We start from the raw sequence: 22,295 nt of genomic DNA on the forward strand, positions 1-22,295 counted from the left end.
GACCTTCCCGCTACAAAACCATGCTGACTATCTCTAATCAATTCATTACTCTCCAAATAACTATAAATCCTATCCCTAATAATTCTTTCTAAAACCTTGCCCACTACAGAAGTAAGACTCACTGGTCTATAATTCCCAGGGAAGTCTCTGTTCCCCTTCTTAAACAATGGGGCAACATTCGCTGTCCTCCAATCTTCCGGTACTATACCAGAGACCAACGACGACCTGAAGATCAGAGCCAGTGGCTCTGCAATCACCTCTCTTGCCTCCCATAGAATCCTAGGGTAAATCCTGTCTGGACCAGGGGACTTATCTATTTTCAACCCTTCTAGAATATCCAACACATCCTCTGTATCAACTGCAATACTTTCTATTTTACACCCCTTCACCCCAGTGACCTCCTCAGCTACATTCATATCGTCCTGCGTGAACACCGAAGAGAAATAATGGTTCAATGCCTCTCCAATCTCTTCCGGTTCCACACACAACTTCCCCCTACTGTCTGTAACTGGCCCTAATCTTGCCCTAACCAACCTTCTGTTCTTGACATACCTATAGAACACCTTAGGATTCTCCTTAATCCTATCAGCCAAAGTCATCTCATGCCCTCTTCTAGCCCTTCTTAACTCCCTCTTCAACTCCCTCCTAGCCAATCTAAAGCTTTCTACTGCACTACCCGAGCCCTCAAGCCTCATCCGAACATAAGCCTCCTTCTTCTTCCTAACCAACAAATCAACTTTTTTTGTGCACCACGGTTCCCTAGCCCTACCAATTCCTCCTTGCCTGACAGGGACATACCTATCACAGACCCGCAGTAGCTGCTCCTTGAAAAAACTCCACATTTCAGACGTTCCTAGTCCCTGTAATCTCCTAGTCCCCCTAACCGACACATCATGGGACACTAAGGGACAATTTAGTATGGCCTATTTTTACACTGTGGGAGGAAACAAGAGCATTTGGAAGAAACCCACGTAAACACGTGAAGAATGTGTGAACTCCACTTAGACAGTCACCCAAGGCCAAAATTGAACTCTGATCCCTAGTGCTGTGAGGCAGCGATTCTAACCACTGATCCACTATGCCACCATGCAAGATACTTCAGGTGCTTTATATTTACCCTGTTTTTTTTTTAGTTCTGTTTTGGGATGCATTGCCTCCACGTCCTGTCCTTGAGATTTGTCACCACCTGCCACTCTTCTCAAACCAGCTGGTCTCCAATGTGAAATACAGAACCATGTTTGCAGCTAAATGCCAGTGTGCGTGAGTCATGTAGACTTTCCATTTTCACTGTAATTTCCATGTTTTCATCAGAGGGGAGAAAGAAGCCAGTTTATTAGCAGCAAAACCCACCCATCCTCCTCAAATCCCCCTCACAAATTTTGGCCATTTGAATAAGCTGTCCACAGAATTTCGAGGTACCATATTTAAATCAAATTTTGATAAGGTCCGGCAACAATGCAACTCTGAAATTTTCACAAAGAACTCGGGTAAGTTAGGTGGAGAAGCATGAGCTGCAACCAGTGCCGTTTTCAGCTCACACAAACCGTGAGAGGTTAGTAAGTACAAGGAACTGGGGCAGCCACAGTGATTAGCACTGCTGCGTCACAGCACAAGGGATCCAGGCTCAATTCCAGCCTCGGGTCACTGCTTGTGTGGAGTTTGTACATTTTGCCTGTGTCTGCATGGGTTTCTTCCAGGTGCTGATGTTTCTTCCCACACTCCAAAGATGTGTGGGTTAGGTGGATTGGCTATGGTAAATTGCCCCTTAGTGTCACAGGGATTAGCAGGGTAAATACAAGGGTCACGGGGAAAGTGCTGGCTGGGACCCATCCTGTTCTGCGTGTGACTACATCACATCCAATTCTATCACAGGCTTATTCCATGCAGTCACATGTCACCTGCATAACACCACCCAGGCTGCAGTACCAGCATGCAGTCAATTGGTGACTGGAACACTATAAAAACCAACTGAAGTTTTAATCAAATTCTGCTGTCTCATTGAGACAGCAGTGAAAAAATGTGCCAACTGGTTTTGCAGTCTTCCTGGGGTCCAGGGTGCAAGCAATGGCAGCCATGTTGCTTATGATATGGAGATGCCGGCGTTGGACTGGGGTAAACACAGTAAGGAGTCTCACAATACCAGGTTAAAGTCCAACCAATTTATTTGATAGTAAACTCACACGCTTTCGGGGTTTGCCCCCTCGTCAGGTGAATGGAGAGTTCTGGCCTCAGACAGAGCATATAACAGTGCACACGGTTTACAGATTACTGATTAGAATGCGAGTCTTTACAACTAACCTGCTATTCAAGGCTTAAAAATGCAGACAATGTGAGTGGAAAGAGCATTAGGCATAGGTTAAAGAGATGCGTATTGTCTCCAGACAGTACAATAAGTGAGGTTTTGCAAACCCAGGCAAGTCATGGGGGTTACAGATAGTGCAACATGAACCCAAGATCCTGGTTGAGACCGTCCTCATGTGTGCGGAATTTGGCTATCACTCTCTGCTCAGCGGCTCTGTGCTGTCGTGAAGGCCGCCTTGGGGAACGCTTACCGGAAGGTCAGAGGCCGAATTCCGTGACCGCTGAAGTCTTCGGCAACAAGAAGGGAACAGTCTTGCCTGGCGATTGTCGAGCGATGTTCATTCAACCGTTGTCGCATTCTAATCAGTAATCTGTAAACTGTGTGTGCTGTTATATGCTCTGTCTGAGGCCAGAACTCTCCATTCACCTGACGAAGGGGCAAACCCTGAAAGCTTGTGAGTTTACTATCAAATAAATTGGTTGGACTTTAACCTGGTGTTGTGAGACTTCTTACTGTGTTTACCCATGTTGCTTAGTCAGCTTTTACAGAAGAAAAACTTCAACTGCTTTGACAGAAAGGGTTCCTATTCTAAGGAATGTTTCCTGTGTCTATTCTAAAGAATGTACAGACCGTGTGACACTATACAAGGAATCCTACATATCAATGTAAGGTATGTTTGGCAGGCTGGGAGTGGCTCTGAAGTATGCTACAGGTTGTGAGTCTCATCTGCTGAGTCTCGTAGGAACTTTAAGTGTTGGAAACACTTATCCCAACCCCTCCTGCATTCATGACATTACTTGGTGCAAGGTTGAAGCTACACCCCATCCAAGGTCAATAAGGACCTTTGACGTTGGCCCACGCCACACACGCAACAACTTCTTTCCATTGGTCAATTCCTGCCAGTGTTATGAAGCACACTGGAAGAGTTGTGCAACTTCAGCCCTCATCTTCTGGTAGTGATATCATTTATACCAAGGCTGGGGACTGGTATTTAACTCAGCAGCATGAACAGAACTATCCCAGCTATAGCACTGACTCTCAGTAGAATCCAAATACAAATTGTCATGCTGCATTTGTTGAGTGTAAGCGAGCTTGCTTAGTTAACTTGCCACGAAATGGTGCAGCAATGTGCATGGTAAATCAGATTGGAAATTATACCTCTGAACATACACCAACCATGAAACCAATCCCAAAAGGATTATCCACCATATTATAGAAATACAATATTTCTTGAACAAGCTTGAGCACCTTGCTATTTTTTGTCTCACTCTTGTCCTCTTGCCTTTAACATTCTGTATTGTTTCAATAAAGATCAAGGAATTAAATTTCAGCATTCTATTCGGTGCATGGGAGTCCTTGGGTCTTGATATTGACTTTACCATTTTCAGATGGTTCCACTAAAATGGTACCCCGGGCGATATGTAACGTGTGTATTGTAACTTTGGGAAATGGGTGGACAATAGCTGGAAGAATACTCCTTCAAAACGCTTAGCCAACTTTTCCAGATCCCATTTTAATCTTGCCCCGTTTCCTCTCCAATGGCTCATCAGCTCAGCTAGTTGCACATTCTATTTCTTTTTTCATTAATTTTTTTTTCATTGTGCATTCTTCTTTAGTTTCTTCTTGCTGTGTTCAACCATCTAACTATCTCCTGTTTTCCTTTTAAGCACCTACACTCTTGTATTTATTTCTCTTTTTTTTGTTTTGCCTTCCCTTTCTCACTACCTTTCCAAATGCTTTCGAATTGCTGGGCTGTATTTCACAGCCCCCGCCAGGCCTGCATTTTGGGGGGCAGGGGTGGGAGGGTGGGTGGTGTGAGGGCGGAGGGCATAAGCAGAGTGGTGGCAGGCAGGGGCAAACAAACTATCATGGGTGGCCACCCATTGTCTTTCTGTCCCACCCCCAACTCCATAGGACAGTAGGCAGACAAGCTGCTGATTACAGCACTTTTAAGTAAAGGACAATTTAGCTTATTACAAGCTGACAACACCATAACCTGTTTGACATGGTCAAAGGGCAGGAGCGTAAAGACATTTTTATCTTCAACTTTGTGGAAAAGGCAAGAAAGAAGCTGGTGGGAAGAGATACCCTTTGCTGGGGGTGTCCTGTGTGCACCGGCAACTTTGTTCCTCCCCACCTGTCCTCCAAAACCTCCACCCTCAAATGAGGGTGATGGTGGGGGGGGGGGATGCGGTGGGTGGTTCTACAGCCTCTCACAGTTCACAAATCACATGAAACATGGTTTCACCCAAATGGCAAAAAGGTGCACAAGGCCTGGGTATCCGGAGGTGCTGACCAGCCTGCTAAGTCTTGCAGCGTGTTTTGTTACAGAACTTGCCATCCCTCCATTGGCAATCAGAGCTTGGAGAATCTCTAGAGTCAGATTCCATATCAACCTCTGATGGCAGCACCAATAAAAATATCAGTCATATATGTTTACTGGGTAATAGAAAGTCAGTGCTATATGCCTGTCTTGAAACCACAGTTGACCAATCCTATGCATCAATATTATTTTCAAATTTCAGAAAGATCTTCCATTGTCCTTGTTCTATGACACTAAAAAGCATCCGATCTGGATTTATCATAGCTTGGTGTGTTTCCAGATCTGACTAAGACCGCAAGAAGCTACAGTGTTGTAAATGAAGCCCAGTCTATCATGCAAACCAGCCTCCCATCCATTGACTCTGTCTACACTCTCTGGCTGTCTTGGAAAAGCTGTCAGCATAATTGAGGACTCCACGTGCCCCAGATATACTCTCTCCCACCCTCTTCTGTCGGGGAAAAAACACAAAAGTCTGAAAACATGTACCAACCAACTCAAGAGCAGCTTCTTCCCTGCTGTCATCAGACTTTCGAATAGTTCTATTATGGATTAGGCTGATCTTTCTTTTCACTCTACCAGTAATTGCAACATTATATTCTGCACCCACTCCCTTTTTTTCTCCCCAATGTACTTCATGAGCGACATGTTTTGCCTGCTCATGCAAGAAACGGTACTTTTCACTGTATCCCAATACATGCAACAATAAATCAAATTAAATGACTGGAAACTGCATAGGAGGACAGCAGAACAGATAGACTAAAGGGCAGGTGCTGCTCTGGTTCAAGTGTCTGACTGCTTGTTGGAAAATCCTGAAAAAATATTTTCATTTTCCAAGATTTAAAGGAGAGAAGATGTGGCCACGACTGTGCAGTTCGTGAGGTGCGCATGCTCAGGGATAAACTGAAAGGTCAATTAAAACCTCAGGGGGGAGAAATCAAATCATATACTAGAAATCACCTGTCTGTTACCTAGGTAACAACAACTTTAATGAAGTAAAATTCCTTTGTTGCTTCATCCGTCGCACTTTATTTCTCTTTAATCTACGAAAGCAACTATATTATCAAATCGTTCAAAGACCAGCAAAAATACGTGTTGCACTCAAAGAAGAACACAGTCACTGGGGAAGCTTTAACAGCATAGAGAGCGTCCCTGTCAGAGGAGGCTGGATATTGAACCACAAGTGGAGGGGTTTAGCAAAGGGCTCACTTGCCATGGCTAAAGCTCTAAGTGATGATGTTGTACCAACTGAACACATCAAGCATCAGAAACTGGCACCCTTGTAGAATCTATACAAATGTCCCAGTCTCAGGTGAGCCTTGATAATATGAGCTATCAATAACTTCCAGCATCACATTGTCAATGCTGATAGACGGTAGGATGGTAACATCCTGGATCATGGCATTTGTGTTCTTGGTGTTGATGGCCAAGCCAAACTCTTCACAGGCATCAGAGAGTCTGTCCCATTTGCTGCTGTAGATGTTCCTCAGTATGGAATGTTCATGCAGCATTGGCAACTTAGAGCAAATCCCTGATATGAGGACTTGCTGCACATTTCTCTTGGATCACAGGTGGGTAAGGCTGAACAGCTTTCCATCAGTTCTGATCTGTCAGTAGACACTCTCTTTGGCACATTATTCTCTTTGCGGTGGTTCACGTACAGAGTGTTGGCACCAAGAAGCAACTCTATTTGACCCCAACACAGACCGCCAAAATGTTCCACTGTTGCCCCATCAAAGCTGACCTTACGCCTCACATTGTCAGGAAAAGAGGAGATGACATTGAGCAACTTCAAAGGTCCATTCATTTCTGCAGCAGCTAAAATAGACCACCTTTGCTCACATGATCTTGGGGCGATCAATGAAGGCAATACATACTGGCTTCGCTTGTTCAGGGTCCCTTTTTCTTGCAGCTACTAAACTGAGAAGATCACATCAATTCTGGATCTTTCTGCTCTATGCCACCTGGGATTTGGGATAGATGGAGGATCTACAGTCTGACATAAGCAACATTATGGGAAATATATTTGCCATAATGTTCAGCAGAGCAATGCCTCAATTATTCTTGCGATCACCATGGTACATAAGAACATAAGAAACAGGAGCAGGAGTAGACCATCCAGCCCTTCGAGCTTGCCCTGCCATTCAATAAGATCATGGCTGATCTGAAGTGGATCACTTCCACTTTCCTGCTTTCTCCCCATAACCCTTAATTCCCTTGTCTATCAGAAACCTATCTACCCGTGACTTAAGTATATTCAGCAACGTAGCCTCCACCACTTCAACGGGCAGAGAATTCCAGAGATTCACCACCCTTTGAGTGAAGAAGTTCCTCCTCAACTCCGATCTAAACTGACCACCCACCCCCCCCCCCCCTTATTTTGAGGCTGTGCCCTCTAGTTCTGTTATCCTTTCTAAGTGGGAAGAATCTCTCTACCTCTACCCTATCTATCCCCTTCGTTATCTTATACATCTCTATAAGAACCCCCTCAGCCTCCTAAACTCCAATGAGTACAGACCCAATCTATTCAGTCTCTCTTCATAGGCTAACCCCCTTATCTCCAGTATCAGCCTAGTGAACCTTCTCTGCACTCCCTCCAAGGCCAATATATCCTTGCGCAAATGCGGCGACCAAAACTGCACACAGTACTCCAGCTGTGGCCTCACCAGTGCCCTGTACAGTTGCAGCAAGACCTTGCTGCTTTTATATTCAATCCCCCTCGCTATAAAGGCCAACATTCCATTTGCCTTCTTGATCACCTGCAGCACCTGCAGACTGGGTTTTTGTGACTAGCCACTGTCCTTTTACAAAGTCATGATCTTTATGTTACCCATATCCCGAGACACTATCCTTTACCTCCCAGGTCATTGCCAAGAGAAATATGACATTGACACTAGCAACTGAGAGACGGTCATCAATGCTGAGACCTCTAGATGCTAACCGTCTGTAGAGGGCATTGGAAGATGAAATGAAATGGAAAGCTCAGGTGGCCATGAACATAGCCAACGAAAACAGAGGGCAGTGAATTGTGCCCCATCTCAGCCCACTGACTTCATCTGCAGCAAATATGGTGGAGACTGCCAGGCCAGAATGGGTCTCACAGCCTCGCCAAGCAATGCTTAACACAGCGTTGACAACCAAGTCACAAATCATGGTCTCACGAGACGGAGAGCTGCCAAAGATACACATACATTGTAAACTCTTACTGATGTGAACATACGCCAAGCAGTGAACAGCTCATTCTTGATTTTGGCCTTCATTCACAAGGCTTTGGGGACTCATAAATTTTTGGAATGGGATTTTCACTGTTGGCAATGACATTCTTACTACAAAGGAAGTCTGGTTAGAAGTAACTTTCTGGCCATCTCAGTCTATTAGACATTACAAGATACCGCTATATTGTCATGTTTTACAGAAAAAGATCCCACATGGGATGGATAGGATAGAGGTGGAGAGACTCTTCCCGCTCAGAAAGGACAGTAGGACTAGGGGGCACAGCCTCAAGATAAAGGGGGGGCGGTTTAGAACAGAGTTGAGGAGGAACTTCTTCACTCAAAGGGTGGTGAATCTCTGGAATTCTCTGCCCGTTGAAGTGGTGGAGGCTGCCTCGCTAAATATTTTTAAGACGCGGGTTGATGGGTTTTTGATAAGCGAGGGGATTAAGGGTTATGGGGAGAGGGCGGGAATGTGGAACTGAGCCACGACAGATCAGCCATGATCTTATTGAATGGCGGGGCAGGCTCGAAGGGCTAGATGGCCTACTCCTGCTCCTATTTCTTATGTTCTTATGTAAATAACAATCAGATGAATGACCAGGGAAAATTGCACATCGAGGTGCATCTAACAAAGTAAAACATGCAATGGGTTTCACAGGAGTTAGCATACTCAAACAAGAATTTGCACCAGGCCAAGGAAGGAGATATTAATTGGTGTTTTATTCCCAAACCCTTAGTGGCCTGGAAGGTAGGACGGTTGGGACAGTAAATTCAGGTGGCGTGGTGGGGGCACAGTGCCAACCCACCTTTGCTGGTACTTTACAAGTTGCTGGGTGGCCCATAGCCAGCCCTACCTCCTAACTTCATTGCAGTGTTAAGCCTACTTGTGACACTAATAAGTAAACAAATTTGACCTGTCACATGCAATGACAAACAAATGAATGTCCTTAACCTGATAAATGTAACTTGAGTGATCAATGCAGATTTGTTCTCACTAGGTCCGTCTAAATTCATGCAAATTTGTTTTGTGCAAGTCTGATTATAAGCAGCCAATTGAAGAGAATTTAATTCCACTTTATTTCCAGGTATATACAAAAAATGCCAATTGGGTAAGACTATGGAATCTGGTTGTATAATTAGCAGAGGGAATAAAATGACAATTTTGCTGTTAATGATTTGTAATATACAACAATTCTCGATAAATGTTACATCGCCTTCAAAAATAGTTTGACATTATGCAATACCAGTAGATAAGAAATCCTTTCGCTTTCCTGTAAATGGGCTGGGCTTTTCTCATTCACAGTGTATTGCAAAACAATGCCACAGCTAGTACAAACCTATTTCCTGTTGTCCAACACTTCTGCAGTTTCCCGCTTACAGCCCCTTCACTGTCATTCAGCTGGACCGCAGTGCAATCTGCTAGTTCCTATTTTATTCCTTTCACCACTTCCAGGGGTTGACTTACAATAGTTCATCTTTCCGTTTCCACACAATTACCCCGATGTCCCACTTGGCAACCTCCTATCTAGTATTAACATGGTAATCCTCAGAGACATCATCCAAAAATGCTATCATTTATCCACATGTTAAGATGATGATTTACAGTTCCCCCCCCCTCACCACCACCTCCCTCGAATCCTCCATAGTCTCCAAGTTGCCTAAGTTTACATTCTCAGCTGATCAGGAGGCAAAATGTAACAGGTCAGTTAATTGATTTTTAGAAGTAGACACTGCTCATTTTGTAGGCAAGTTTATAATGTATGGAACCACGCACTTTACTGAAAGCAGCATTAAAGAAGGAAAGTTTCTCCAACGCTAAACTCCCTCACTGTCGGTGCTATAGTTAATTGGCTGAGCACATCACTGACTGCAGGAGGGGACAATGTTGCTGCTTTAAAAAGCATTCACTTCTATTCTCATTTAAGTTTAATTACCGGTCTGTTCTGCCTTAATGAGCTAATCTCAAAGTTCACGATCTGTACGAAAACCCGGTCACTTCCAGATAACAAGTGCTTTGCACTCACTGAGGCTTCCAAGCTGACTTCTGAGCAAAGACCACCTCATGGAATCTACCTCACACTGCTGGGGCTTAAAACTGTTTGTCTCCAGCCAAGTTTTGCAAGATGTATAAGAGGATTTAGTGAACCTCTTGGGCGTTCTTTGAAGCAGAGTTTATAAAAATGATCCGCAGAATTTATTGGCCCAGAGTGAAGTTCTCGATGTGCTCAGGAATACTTTGCTCTCTTCAAGCCAATGTGCAGCCAGCAGAATAAATAAGGTGCCGTCAGCGACGAATCAATAATGTAATTACCCACCTGAGATCGGAAATACAGAGAACCGTGGGCTAAAAATACCATTGATTAGTGGGACAACTGTTCATTTTTTATATACTAATAACCAGGATCATAAATGTGACCAAAGGATCTGAAAGGACATCTGCTTTTGTTGCAACTTGAAGCAGTTATAATTTAGGGTTACACTGAGACCTCTCAGGCTAACCTCCACAGTCCATTCGCCTCAGGGTCAAGTCTTCAGTTCTGTGCAATTCCAGCCTCAAGCAGTTGCGAGCTGTCCTTGACAGGCTTGGAGAACTGCCAACAGGAAGAAGCTCATAATTATTTAATCACATTTGGGATCAAAGTAGGACAGGATGGCACTTACATACACAACGCATTACAAAGGGCACACACAGGTGCTTGGGTAAAATCTACCTTTTATTCTCTGCAGCTCAATAGGCCAGAAAGGATTGTGTTCCAATAAAAGCAGCTAGTGACTGCAATAGGATGCTTTCTCTTTCCAATGTCTTTGTTCCTGATTATAATAAATAAATACTGAAAAAATGCTCGCATTTTAATTTTTATTTCCTATTCCAACTTTCCACCCACACATCCTTCATTTGAGATGCCAAATAATTGGGTTACTTGAATGAGGGCATTATTTCCAAACAGATGCACTAGGAGTGATTTCTTTCCCACTTTTGGAATCAATCGATAAAATCCACATCATTCAAACAGAACTGAATAGTTACCATTGACATTGTGGTCAAGGCTTAATAATGTCAGTGAATCCAGATCAGCATCCCATTTCTGTGTGTAGAAGCCAAGGTAAACTGTATGATGAAATTGCATTATGCAAGCTATTATTGAAGTGTACATACTTCTTAATCCAACTCAATTCTCTGATTCTATTCAGAAATAATACTGGAAGGCTCTAAACCATTAACAGTGAATTTCCTAGATGGAGCTTTTAGCATATGGCTATAAAATATAATTGTGTTATATTGCGTTGCAATTGTCAAATATGATCCAAACAAAATTCAGTAAATGGTGTTTCAATCACGTTGACAGTGCAATGGGAATTAGTTACACAATAAATCCAAGAATGTCTGTTTGAACAGGAACTCTCAATCTAAGGTCTGAACAAGGTTCATATGGGATGGATTTATCACACAAGGTCTGAGCAGGAAGTTTGTTGCCACAGGCATGAGTCCAAAGTATTCTGTATACAAGACCACATGGCGTTGCCCTTTGAGCAAGAGTCAGATTCACGAACAGTTCAAAACAGAAAAGAATGAAGCCTCATGTTGCAGACATTCAGAAGGAAATTTGATCATTTACTTTATCAGGTCATCCATATGAAACGAGTCTGATGCCATCAGCAATAATTAGTGCCTGTTTGAGTACACCGAGAGAGAATTTAACATGGCCAATGCACTTAACCAGCATGTCTTTTGGATTGTGGGAGGAAACAAGAGCACCCGGAGGAAACCCACGCACACACAGGGAGAACATGCAGACCCCACACAGACAGTGACCCAAGCTCGGGTCCCTGGCATGGCACGGCAGCTATGCTAACCAATGTGCCAGTGTGCTGAGCCATATAAACTTAGATTAGCTTCAATGTCGTTTGTTTATGCTGTTTGTTATTGTTTCTCTCCCCACACCTGGTGGTGCACAAGGCAGACTTTCAACTGACTCCACAAAGGCTTTTACCTGGGACAGATCCGTCACTGTCATCAGAGGCCTTTAACTTGAGGGGCACCATTCTGCATCGAGCACGGCTAAATAGGAGTCTCGTCTGCTTTACTGCCAGTCCTTGGTATGTTGGAAGGATTTGCATGTTGACGCACTCGACCTGTTTGGCCATGTTATGAACACACTTTCCTTTGATATCATGGGGTTGGACCCGAAACCAGCGCTGCTAGCTCAGAGGCAGGGACACTACCCATTGTGTCGCAAGGCCTGCCTGTTAGTTAGATAGTGGAAGAAAATTAATCAGAGATCCCACACCTTATCAGGTAAATCCAGTAGATAAAGTGAAAAATGCCAGCAGGTGGACACATACCCAGCCTTGCCTCATTTTATAAAAATGTTAAGAACTAGCAACAATTTTCAGGGAAACCATCAATGCAAATTGCATTAATTTGTACTTGATATTTTATTACAGTTAGTCAGAAATTGCCATTGTCCTATATTTATATATATTAATATATTTTATATATATGAAATTTCAAGGTGGACATTTCAAAGTCAAGTTAACTGGAAGTGTATGAAATACTCCAAGATTACTGCTTATAAAAATGCAAACTTTCTGATGACAACTTTTGGATCGAAGTACAATTGAGAAAAGTGTCACCTTCAGTAATTGTTTGGCAGAGAAAAGAAAACCTTGAAAACTTTCCGTGACTCAGGACACCCAGAACAATGCGTAACCATTTACAGTACCTTTGAAGTGTAATATAGGAAAAATGACAACCAATCTATACACAGCAAGGAAAAAACATCTTTCTACTGGCTATTATTATTCATACTTCTGTTAATGCTTTACTGTTATCATTCAACGACTTTCAATGAAAGGAAATTAGAACTAACTATCAACATTGAAGATGAAAGTGTACAATGTGACACACAGTATGGGTGGAAGTGTTTTTCAAAGGTTCAGTAGCAAATTATGTGTCTATTTTTAGAAACTGGATTTCTAAACCACTAATTTAAGCAGAGAGAGTAAAAAAAAGCAAATAAAGGTGGCATGGTGGTGCAGTGCTTAGCGTTGCTGCCTCACAGCACCAGGGGCCTGGATTTGATTCTGGCCTCTGGTGTCTGTCCATGCAGAGTTTGCACATGCTCCCTGTGTCCCTGTGGGTTTTTTTGCCGGGAGCTCCGGTTTCCTCCCACAGTCCAAATGCTTGCAGGTTAAGTGGATTAGCCACGGTAAATTGCCCCTCAATTTGTCTCTGAGTTTGAGTGTATGTTCTGTGATGGACTGGCATCCTGTACCCTCTCTAACTCTCAGGCTCCGAATCCTCACGACTCTGAATTGGAGTAAGCAGTTAAGTGAAACAGAAATGATAAAACAGAAATGCTGGAGTAGCACAGCCGTTGTTGATGGTGAAAGAAAGGTTAATATAAAGCAGCACACATTAGATCTGTTCTTCAGTCTTCCATTCGCAAATGTTTCTTCTTTTGTTTCAGATTTCTAGGATTCACAATCTCCCCCACTTCCCCCATCAATTTCTGGCGACTTTAGATACTGTAATGTTTTTAATATGTACATGGTAGTATAGCATTGATGTTAGAAATACTTGTAGCATCTATCTTACCATTTTAACTCCAGCCAAAATGAAGGTTAACAGAAATATTCTGAAGTGATTACACACTTGATCAGAGAAAAGGTTGAAAATCTAGTAAACCTTGACCACAATAAAGGTCATATAGCTGCGCTGGTTGTTCATGGCTAGGACCCCAGGTATGTAAGAGTCTAACTAACCTGCCGGTAGTCATGCTTCAATTCATTCTTTCTTCTACTTTTAGGTCCCTCTGCAGATTCAGGTCCTTCAGCAGAAGCTCAGTCAAGACAATTTGCACCTTCACTTCTCTCCATCTCCCCCCCGCCCCTCACTCTATTCGACCTCTAGGCTGGGAATGACTGTGAGTTAGTAGGGGTCTGCACAAGTTATTCTCCTCATTACAAGTGAGCAGGAGCTGACAGCAGTGGAAGATACCAGCAGAGGATAAAGGTAAGCAAAGGTCACGCATTGGTCCAAGCACTGTTAAAGAGGGTGGGGGTAAAGATAAGGCCCAACTTTTAAGAGAAGGATCTTGGAACTACAATAAGGTGCTTGAAGATGGATTGCCACATCATGGTATTGAGAATGGAGAAGTCCACCTCTAACATGTGTGGCATTCTGCTACAAGGAGTGAGTTCTCTGCAATCTACCATGGAGTATGTGGTGCCCATGATAGAAACCAAGGCCTACTGTACAAGAGCCCTTGTCACCACCCTTGGTGACAAGGTGACACCCTTGGACACCCAAGGCCACCGCCCTTGGCACCAAAGTTTTGATTGAAGGACAAATTGATGCCACTGGTGTGCCCTGGCCAGTAATATCTAAGGATAGCAATGTTGACAGCTCGGGGACCAAATGGTGAGATACTCTAATCCATTGGAGAGCGGAGGCAGCGATACAGCTACTGTGGAAACTGCAGCTGGTGCCCTCTCCCTCAGGAGGGCAGTGTGCCAATGTCCGCATCAGATCCTCATCCAAAGCACACATGGGTGTCACTGAACCAGTTGGGTCAAGTTGACCCAGCAGCAATGAGATGCAGTACATTGTTCCAATTCACAATAATATCCAAAGTATCCTCATTATCATAACAACTTCCTTCCACCCATGAAGCTGAGACCACATGTTAGAGCAGAAAACTCAGTATAAGCACATTTATGAAAGACATGGTTGGGAAGCATTGGATAAATACTAATTTCGGTGAAATTTTGTCACTTTATTAAGAGAAATCAGAAGTCTGATAGAGGGATATGGGACCAAGGGGAGGCGGAAGGAAATACTTTAATTTGGCATCATGCTTGGCACAACATCATGGGCAGAAGGGCCTTTGCTGTACTGTTCCATGTTCTACGTCTAGTGTTATTATTTATGCAGATTGATTAATTAAGAATTCCAGGGTCATCATTCTGAGATTGTGCCTGCATGTCTTATGCAGCAGTTTAATTTGTCTGAAAAGAGTGAGTCGGCTGAGTTGGATGCAAAGCAAGAGTGATATTGACAGGTTCAATTGCTATGGCTCATCTGAATCACTGAGGGATCACTTGATCTCAGGTTGCTCATGTTAAAAACCACTGAAAGTTCCCTCCTTCTCTCAGCTACCATTTGTTAGCGATCTCCAAGGCTCCATGTCCAGAATGGGTCACAGTCAATAGCAGAATTATATAGGAAGCAGAATGCCTGCACCAAATGCAGCAGTGTTGATACACCATATTACAACCTTCCTCTTGATCAGTTCAAATGTCTAAAAGCATAGCTATTGTATGATGGCAAATTGGGTGCTCCCATGGCTGTTGCTGTAGCATTATTCCATGTGTGTGTGTGTGTGTGTGTGTGTTGAAGTGTTGCCAAGAGCCATGTAGATAAAGTGACGTCCATGTCAATGAGGAACTATCCACACACTTGCCTATATTTCTCAAACATTGCAAGCACTGTGGAGTGTTGCTCTAAGGCAGCAACATGGCACCATGTTTCATTGAATGGAAGCCATTCCTTTGCCTGGCGATTGAATGAACACCGCTCGACAATCACCAGGCAAGACTGTTCTCTTCCTGCTGGCGAACACTTCAGTGGTCATGGGCACTCAGCCTCTGACCTTCGGGTAAACATTCTCCAAGGCAGCCTTCGCGACACACGATAGCACAGAGTCGTTGAGCAGAGACTGATAGCCAAGTTCCCCACACATGAGGATGGCTTCAATCGGGATCTTGGGTTCACGTCAAACTATTTGTAACCCCCATGACTTGCCTGGACTTGCAACATTTCACTAACTCTCCTGTCTGGACACAACACACATCACTTTAACCTATGCTTAATGTTATCTCCACTCACATTGTCTGCACCTTTAAGACTTGATTAGCTGTAAAGACTCGCATTCTAATTACTATTCTGTAAACTGAGTGTGTGCCTTTATATGCCCTGTTTATAATCAAAACTCCCCGAAAGCTAGTGGCATTTGCTACCAAATAAACCTGTTGGACTTTAACCTGGTGTTGTGAGATTTCTTACTATGTTTACCCCAGTCCAACGCCGACATCTCCACATCATGAGCTCCGTATAAACAGCTCCCAGCACTTGTTCCACGACGACTGCAGGAGATGGCAGCCAAGAAGCTCGCACTGCACTTTTCGGAGGGGCCCCTCACCACAATGCTGGATGGAGTGGAGCAGAGGTGGGACACACTCTAGCCCCACTCCAGGAGACAGCCTCCCAGCAGTGTCACCATCCCTGACTGTGATGCAGTGACAGACCTGGTCAGTGCAAGCACACTGCAGAAGGCAACAAGGCAGCAGTGTCAGAAGAAAATGGATGGTCTTCTTTGCTCAGCAGGGTAAGTGAACCACCCCACCACACACTCTCCCACCCCCATCTCCCACTGGACCCTCCTCACACACCCATCACGTCCCCAACCCTTTCACTCACTCAGCCACCTTGCCAACACCAGGCACCAGGTTGCCCTCTCCTTCCCACAATCACCATGTTCCCCCAATAGCTGCTATACTGCTCACACTCCAGCCCCACACCTGCCACACCTCATCACCATCTTAAATGTCAACACTCCCAACTGCACTCTTCCTCTCTGTAGGACAACTCAACCACAATAAGTATGAGCAGGCATAACCAGCTGGAATCATGCCCAAGCTAAAATCAAATCACATGTTTCATTGATCAAGACCTCGAGCTGGCCGGTGAGGAGGAAGAGCATGCCTACCCTGCTGGTGAAGTGGGGGGGGGCAACAGGGAGACATGAGAATGCTCAACCCCTATGCTGTCATTCCTCAAGTCTCCAATGAGTGATCAATTTTCCCTCCATATCCCCTGTCATGCACTGATGTCGTGTCCCTTCTCTTTCAGGCTGACCAGTGGAATCGCCTGGATTATCCCAGGAACCAGCTGGACTCCAGCAGTTCAGAGGAGGACTTCTCCAAACCCACCATTGAAGAGGCTTCACAGCTGTCACCTGCATCTGGCACCACCACAGATACACATTCCTCGGACAATTAACTCTAACCCGCCTCGACCCCTTTGCTTTCATTTTATTTTTAACTGTTCTCTATCTTTTATTTCTTTATTGTCTTTCTTTTATTTTTCTTCCCCTCCAACTCTTACCCACTTTTTAAATCCCCCCTTTCGTCTCCCTGTGCTTCCCTTTTCCCCCTTTTAATTAATATTACCACTCTCCCACCCATCTCCCTCCACATCTCCATCTGTCCCAGCCTACCCTCTGATTTCAGTTTCTCTGCTGTCTGGCCATTCACTCCTTCTATTCTGCCTGTGGACTGCCATAATCACTTCTAAGCCTTTCCCCTTGTTTTTGTGGCTCTTCTTTCATTCCTTCACCCTACAGTATAAATATCTCCCACTATTTATGCCTTTTAGCTTTGACAAAGGGTCTTCTGGACTCAAAATGTCAGCTCTTTTCTCTCCTTACGGATGCTGCCAGAACTGCCGAAATTTTCCAGCTTTTTCTCTTTCGATTTCAGATTCTACCATCCGCATTAATTTGCTTTAATGCTCACACCCCAGTGGGTTCAATAACTAGGCAGGATTCTGGGTCACTCATTGGTGAGTACCTCACAGTTGCAGATTCACAGCAGGCAGAGGCAGGAATTTCCCAGGGAACCGGCACTCGAAGAGATGCTGGAGCCCACTGCTCTACTGAGCTCCTTGCCGATGATGTGCCCTGGGTCCGGTCGGCCCACAGCTGCTGGAGCTGCAAAGACAGAGCCACGAGTATCAGAAAGGGATGAGAGAGGCTCTTCAGAGTGCAAAAATTGGAGGAGTCCCCTCACTTTCTATTCAAGGAGATGGTGCCGTCACTGCAGTGCAATGAGGTCAAAACTGCAAGGGTAGCCCCCACAATGGAGACCTTGGCACCGGACATATACTCTACGTCAGGAGATGTCCGCACTAGGCCTCAGCTCGTGACTTCCATGTCTGAGCATGTGGATTCCATGGTGCAGAGTTTCAACTTTCCAATGCAGGCACTGGTGGGAATCCATGAGTATCAGCGTTAAAGGATGGCAGCACTTCTGGATCTCACTTCAGCTGTCCCTCCATTCCATGGAGTTCAGGGGAGAACCTAAAGGGAAGAGGATCAACAGGAATACAGCCCAGGGCCCTGCAGCCAATGTATACTAGGCATCTCCAGCCCACCTGACACCTCTCCTCCCTGTGTGCGACACAGCACTAGGCCTTGACACTGAGGAGGGTAGTGGCCATACAGGCTCCATGATTCTCCAGACCATGCACTGCAAAGAAGCAAAAAACACCATTTCCATGTATTGAATCCTGCAGTAAACTGTGCGTGTACCTTTAGGGCAGCATGGTAGCATAGTGGTTAGCACTGCTGCCTCACAGTGTCAATGACACAGGTTCGAATCTCGGCTTGGGGTCACTGTCTGTGTGGAGTCTGTACGTTCTCCCCATTTCTGCGTGGGTTTCCTCTGGGTTCTCTGAAAGACGTGCTGGCTAGGGGCAGTGGCCATGCTAAATTCTCCCTCAGTGTACCCAAACAGGTGCCTGAGTGCGGCGATTAGGGGATTTTCACAATAACTTCATTACAGTGTTAATGTAAGCCTACTCGTGACTAATAAATAAATGACTTTAAAGACCTCCACTTTACTTCTTCTGCCACCTATGTGGGTGCTTCACTGAATTCTTTCCCTAATTTTGCCTGTAGAATCTGTAGTGGGCTCCAACCTCCACAACAGCACCCCAGCACTGTTGTCACTTGATGAACAGGGAATCAAAACAATGAGGAGTCACTGGTGATGCACCCAGGACAGGTAAGCACTGCATCGCGACTTCCTGTCAATAATTGCCCCTTTATCACCAGGCGATAATTAACCCAGAGTGTTCCTGTGGAGTGCACCGCCTGAAAGGGTGGTGGAAGCAGATTCAATAATAACTTTCAAAAAAAGGGACTGGGTACATATGTGAAAAGGAACACATTTGCTAGTCTACGAGGAAAGAGTAAAGGAGTGGAACTGATTGGATAATCCTTTCAAAGCGCCATGCACAGGCAGGAAAAATGATCTTGTTCTGTGCTGTATCATTCTATGGTTCCATAATTCACACATGGTATCCATGTGTCATACAGTTACAGTTACTGAATCATGATCGACAGAAGTCTGAGCAGAAACACACTTTCTGATGAGGTAATGTGAAAGAATATATTGGTCAGTTTAGAAAGTGCCAGTAAAAGCAAGGGCATCTCTCCCTCTCACTTTTTATTACTGAACCTCTCGTCCTCACTATTCCCCAAGCCTCCTGAATGATTTCATGACTTCAGCGCCAAAGTGTTTCTCATTCCTACACCTCTGCTGGTTGTATTTGCCACAACGTGTGCCAAACCCATGATAATCTATTTAAACAAGACAGATTTTGGGAATGAACCATTTGTCAAGTGCTCTTAACATTTTATGTGGGGGTGGGAAAGGAAAGCAGGAAGAAATGAAGTAGAAACGCATAAAAAGAACTTGAAACCTGAATGTTGAATGTTGCAGCTAACAAACCTAGGAAAGGCTTATCTTTCACTGGCTGGACTTTTTCTCATCATTTTACCCTCAGCCAAGGAATGGGGTGAATAGTTCTTCTAAATTTGGTTTACTCATGCCACTTCTGTACAACGCCTTCATTGTATTTTAGAGCAAGCTTTTTGGTTTGTGCACCGACATGGTTTCATGAGCAGCACAGTGGCACACTGATCAGCATTGATGCCTCATCACGAAGGAGTCAGTTCCATCCTCAGGGCACTGTCTGTGTGGAGTCTACATGCTCTCCCCATGTCTGTGTGGGTTTCCTTCAGGTGCTCCGATTTCCCCCTACCAAGACTCTAAAGATGTGTGGGTCAGGTTGATTGGCCATGGTAAATTGACCCTAGTGTCAGGGAGTAAATATGTGGGTTGCGGAAATAGGGCCTGGGTGGGATTATGGTTGATGCAGACTCGCTGGGCCGAATGGCCTTCTTCTGCCCATTGTAAGGATTCTAGAATTCTATGATTCTATGTTAGCTGATAAATGAGGGAAATTTCATAGACCTCCACATGTTCAGAGCCTCAGTTTGCAAAGTTGGCATTGAAGCTGTGTTGTCTTTCATGCATTTTCCTGGTTGTCTGCCTATCAGATCTGCTTTACGTTTGCTTTGAGTCAATAAAAACAGTGGTATAAATAAATTAATGTGGATGCTGGAAATCTGAACTAAAAACAGAAAAACACAGCAGGTCTGCCAGCATCTGAGGAGAGAGAAGCAGTTAACAGTTCAAATCCATATGACTCTTCTACAGAACGTCTGTATGGTATATCAGATAGGATACTGTCATCTCTATGGGTCAGGATGAAAAACAAACTGGGATTTTCTGGCCGCACTTGCGCTAGGACTGGAAAATCCCTGCCCAAGATTAATGGACCTTTACATTGTCTGTGTCCCACCCACAACAACTCGCGTGGTGGGCAGCATGGGAAAATTCCGCCAAAAAGCTCTAATCGTACTGAAATAAAAATGTGTTCTGTCTGAAGGCAGCAATTTGTGTTGTTGATGTGAGAACTCAACTTCTGTCCTTCATTACTTGAAATGCCAAAGACAATTGTAATATCCCCTCTCTCATCGCTGTCGACAACGACTCATGATGTGGAGATGCTCAATTTGGACTGGGGTAAACATTGTAAGAGGTTAAAGTCCAACTGGTGTTTTGAGACTTCTGATAATGACTCAGTCAGCACATTCCAGCAATTCCTAACTAAATGGCCCATCACCATTTGTATACAAAAGAACAAATGCCTGAGCCATGAGTGGATGTGAGATATAATGATGAACAGACACACCTTTACCTACTTGACCTGGAAGTGCTATTGACTAGATAATCCAAAGGATCATTGTATCATGTGCACTGTTCGGATAGTCACCAAACCCGGAAGTGTCAGCTACTCCTGTATTTTTCTCTATTGATTTTAATTTGGGCAAAATACAATTAAAAGTTAAATATGTGCAAATCATGATCAGAAAGGAAAATTAGGAGAAAATAACAGCCTGTTTTCTCTGAATCCATCGCTACCTCTTTCACCCGGTACATTCAGAAATTTTTCAATCAGTAATTGCTTTGAACAAGCATCTGGTTACTAGCTATCATGAGACTGTTCATGGATTTAAATGCAGGCCACCTGTGGTTTAATGAAAAACATAGCAATTGTGAAAGAAAATACTCCATTATAAATGATTTCACTCATTTAAATACCGGAGTATCATACCTTGAACGTACCCCAGAAAGAGTTACAGCCTGCAAACCCCTTGTCTCTTTGTACGCGATGCTGAATTTCTATATAATCCGCAGCATTGAGAATTTTAACATCCATGAGTTAATATCACAGCTGTGGAAAGTTGGAGTAGGAAAGTGTCACATTACCATATACATTTGAAAATGATTGTAGCCATGCGTCAGAGGGCAATGGTGATTTTTTTTTAAAAACTAAGATGATGGAAAATGCATTCTTAATCCATTGAAACCTTTCCCCATCAGTTACTGGGAGGTAGGAGGATGTACTGGGATTTATGAATCCAGGAAGAGTTTTTTTTTCCCTCAGTTCATGGCCAACAAGTAATCTATGTGCTCATGTTGGCAAGATTAATAAGGCTATCGTAACCATTTGGGACTTGTTTTCTAAATGGAGACACTCATGCCAGCATGAAATAAGTTTTCCTTTAACAATGCCTGGCATAACTCTTTCAATTTGAAGAAGCTAAACAGATAGATATGATTGTGCCCACTGTGGCAAAAATCTTTCTCTTTGCCCTAGTAGCAATCTACTCTATTTAGTTTTAGTAAGCAAGATAATATACAAAGCTATGCAAATCTACTATGCACTCAAAACCCACAGTAAGCCGGGTTATTAGTGCAATTCATCCGATCATTACCTTCTGCACAAAAGCATATTGTTTGTTCGTTTTCTGTTGATGCTTTGTCTTGAGGTATTTTCTGAGTAGTTTCTGTCAGTTGTGGCCTGTCATTGCCTCCCACTTTTTCGGGCAGAATGAGGAAGGAGGTCCCAAGTTTACCTTACTTGGAATGGGAATCAAAACCATGTGGTTGACATTATTCCAGACCGTTGTGATGATACTAGAATCAAATAATCTCTGCAGAAGGAGGCCATTCTGCCCATCAATCCTGCACCAGAAACAATCCCACCCACGCCCTATCCCTGTAATCCCATGCATTTACCATGCTATGATAATCCCCCTGATACTAAGGGGCAATTTAGCATTGCCAATCAACCCTAACCCACACATTTTAGGAGGGTGGGAGGAAGCTGGAGCACCTGGAGAAAACCCACACAGACACAGGGAACATGCAAACTTCACACTGCCAGTCACCCAAGGCCAGAATTGAACCCAGGTCCCTG

General features: G+C 44.0%; 1 long non-coding RNA gene across 1 annotated transcript in view; it reads right to left on the reverse strand.

Moving 5' to 3' along the window:
• Positions 1-21,167, reverse strand: part of LOC145356772 (uncharacterized) — a 49,575-nt gene extending 28,408 nt beyond the window's left edge. Inside the window, exon 1 of the long non-coding RNA XR_013889214.1 lies at positions 21,147-21,167. This is a non-coding gene — a long non-coding RNA (uncharacterized LOC145356772). The remainder of the gene's footprint in view (positions 1-21,146) is intronic.
• Between the last annotated feature and the right edge of the window lie 1,128 nt (positions 21,168-22,295).

This window comes from Carcharhinus amblyrhynchos, chromosome 22 (assembly GCF_965287045.1).
Source record: "Carcharhinus amblyrhynchos chromosome 22, sCarAmb.v2.hapA, whole genome shotgun sequence".
Lineage (NCBI taxonomy): Eukaryota > Metazoa > Chordata > Chondrichthyes > Carcharhiniformes > Carcharhinidae > Carcharhinus > Carcharhinus amblyrhynchos.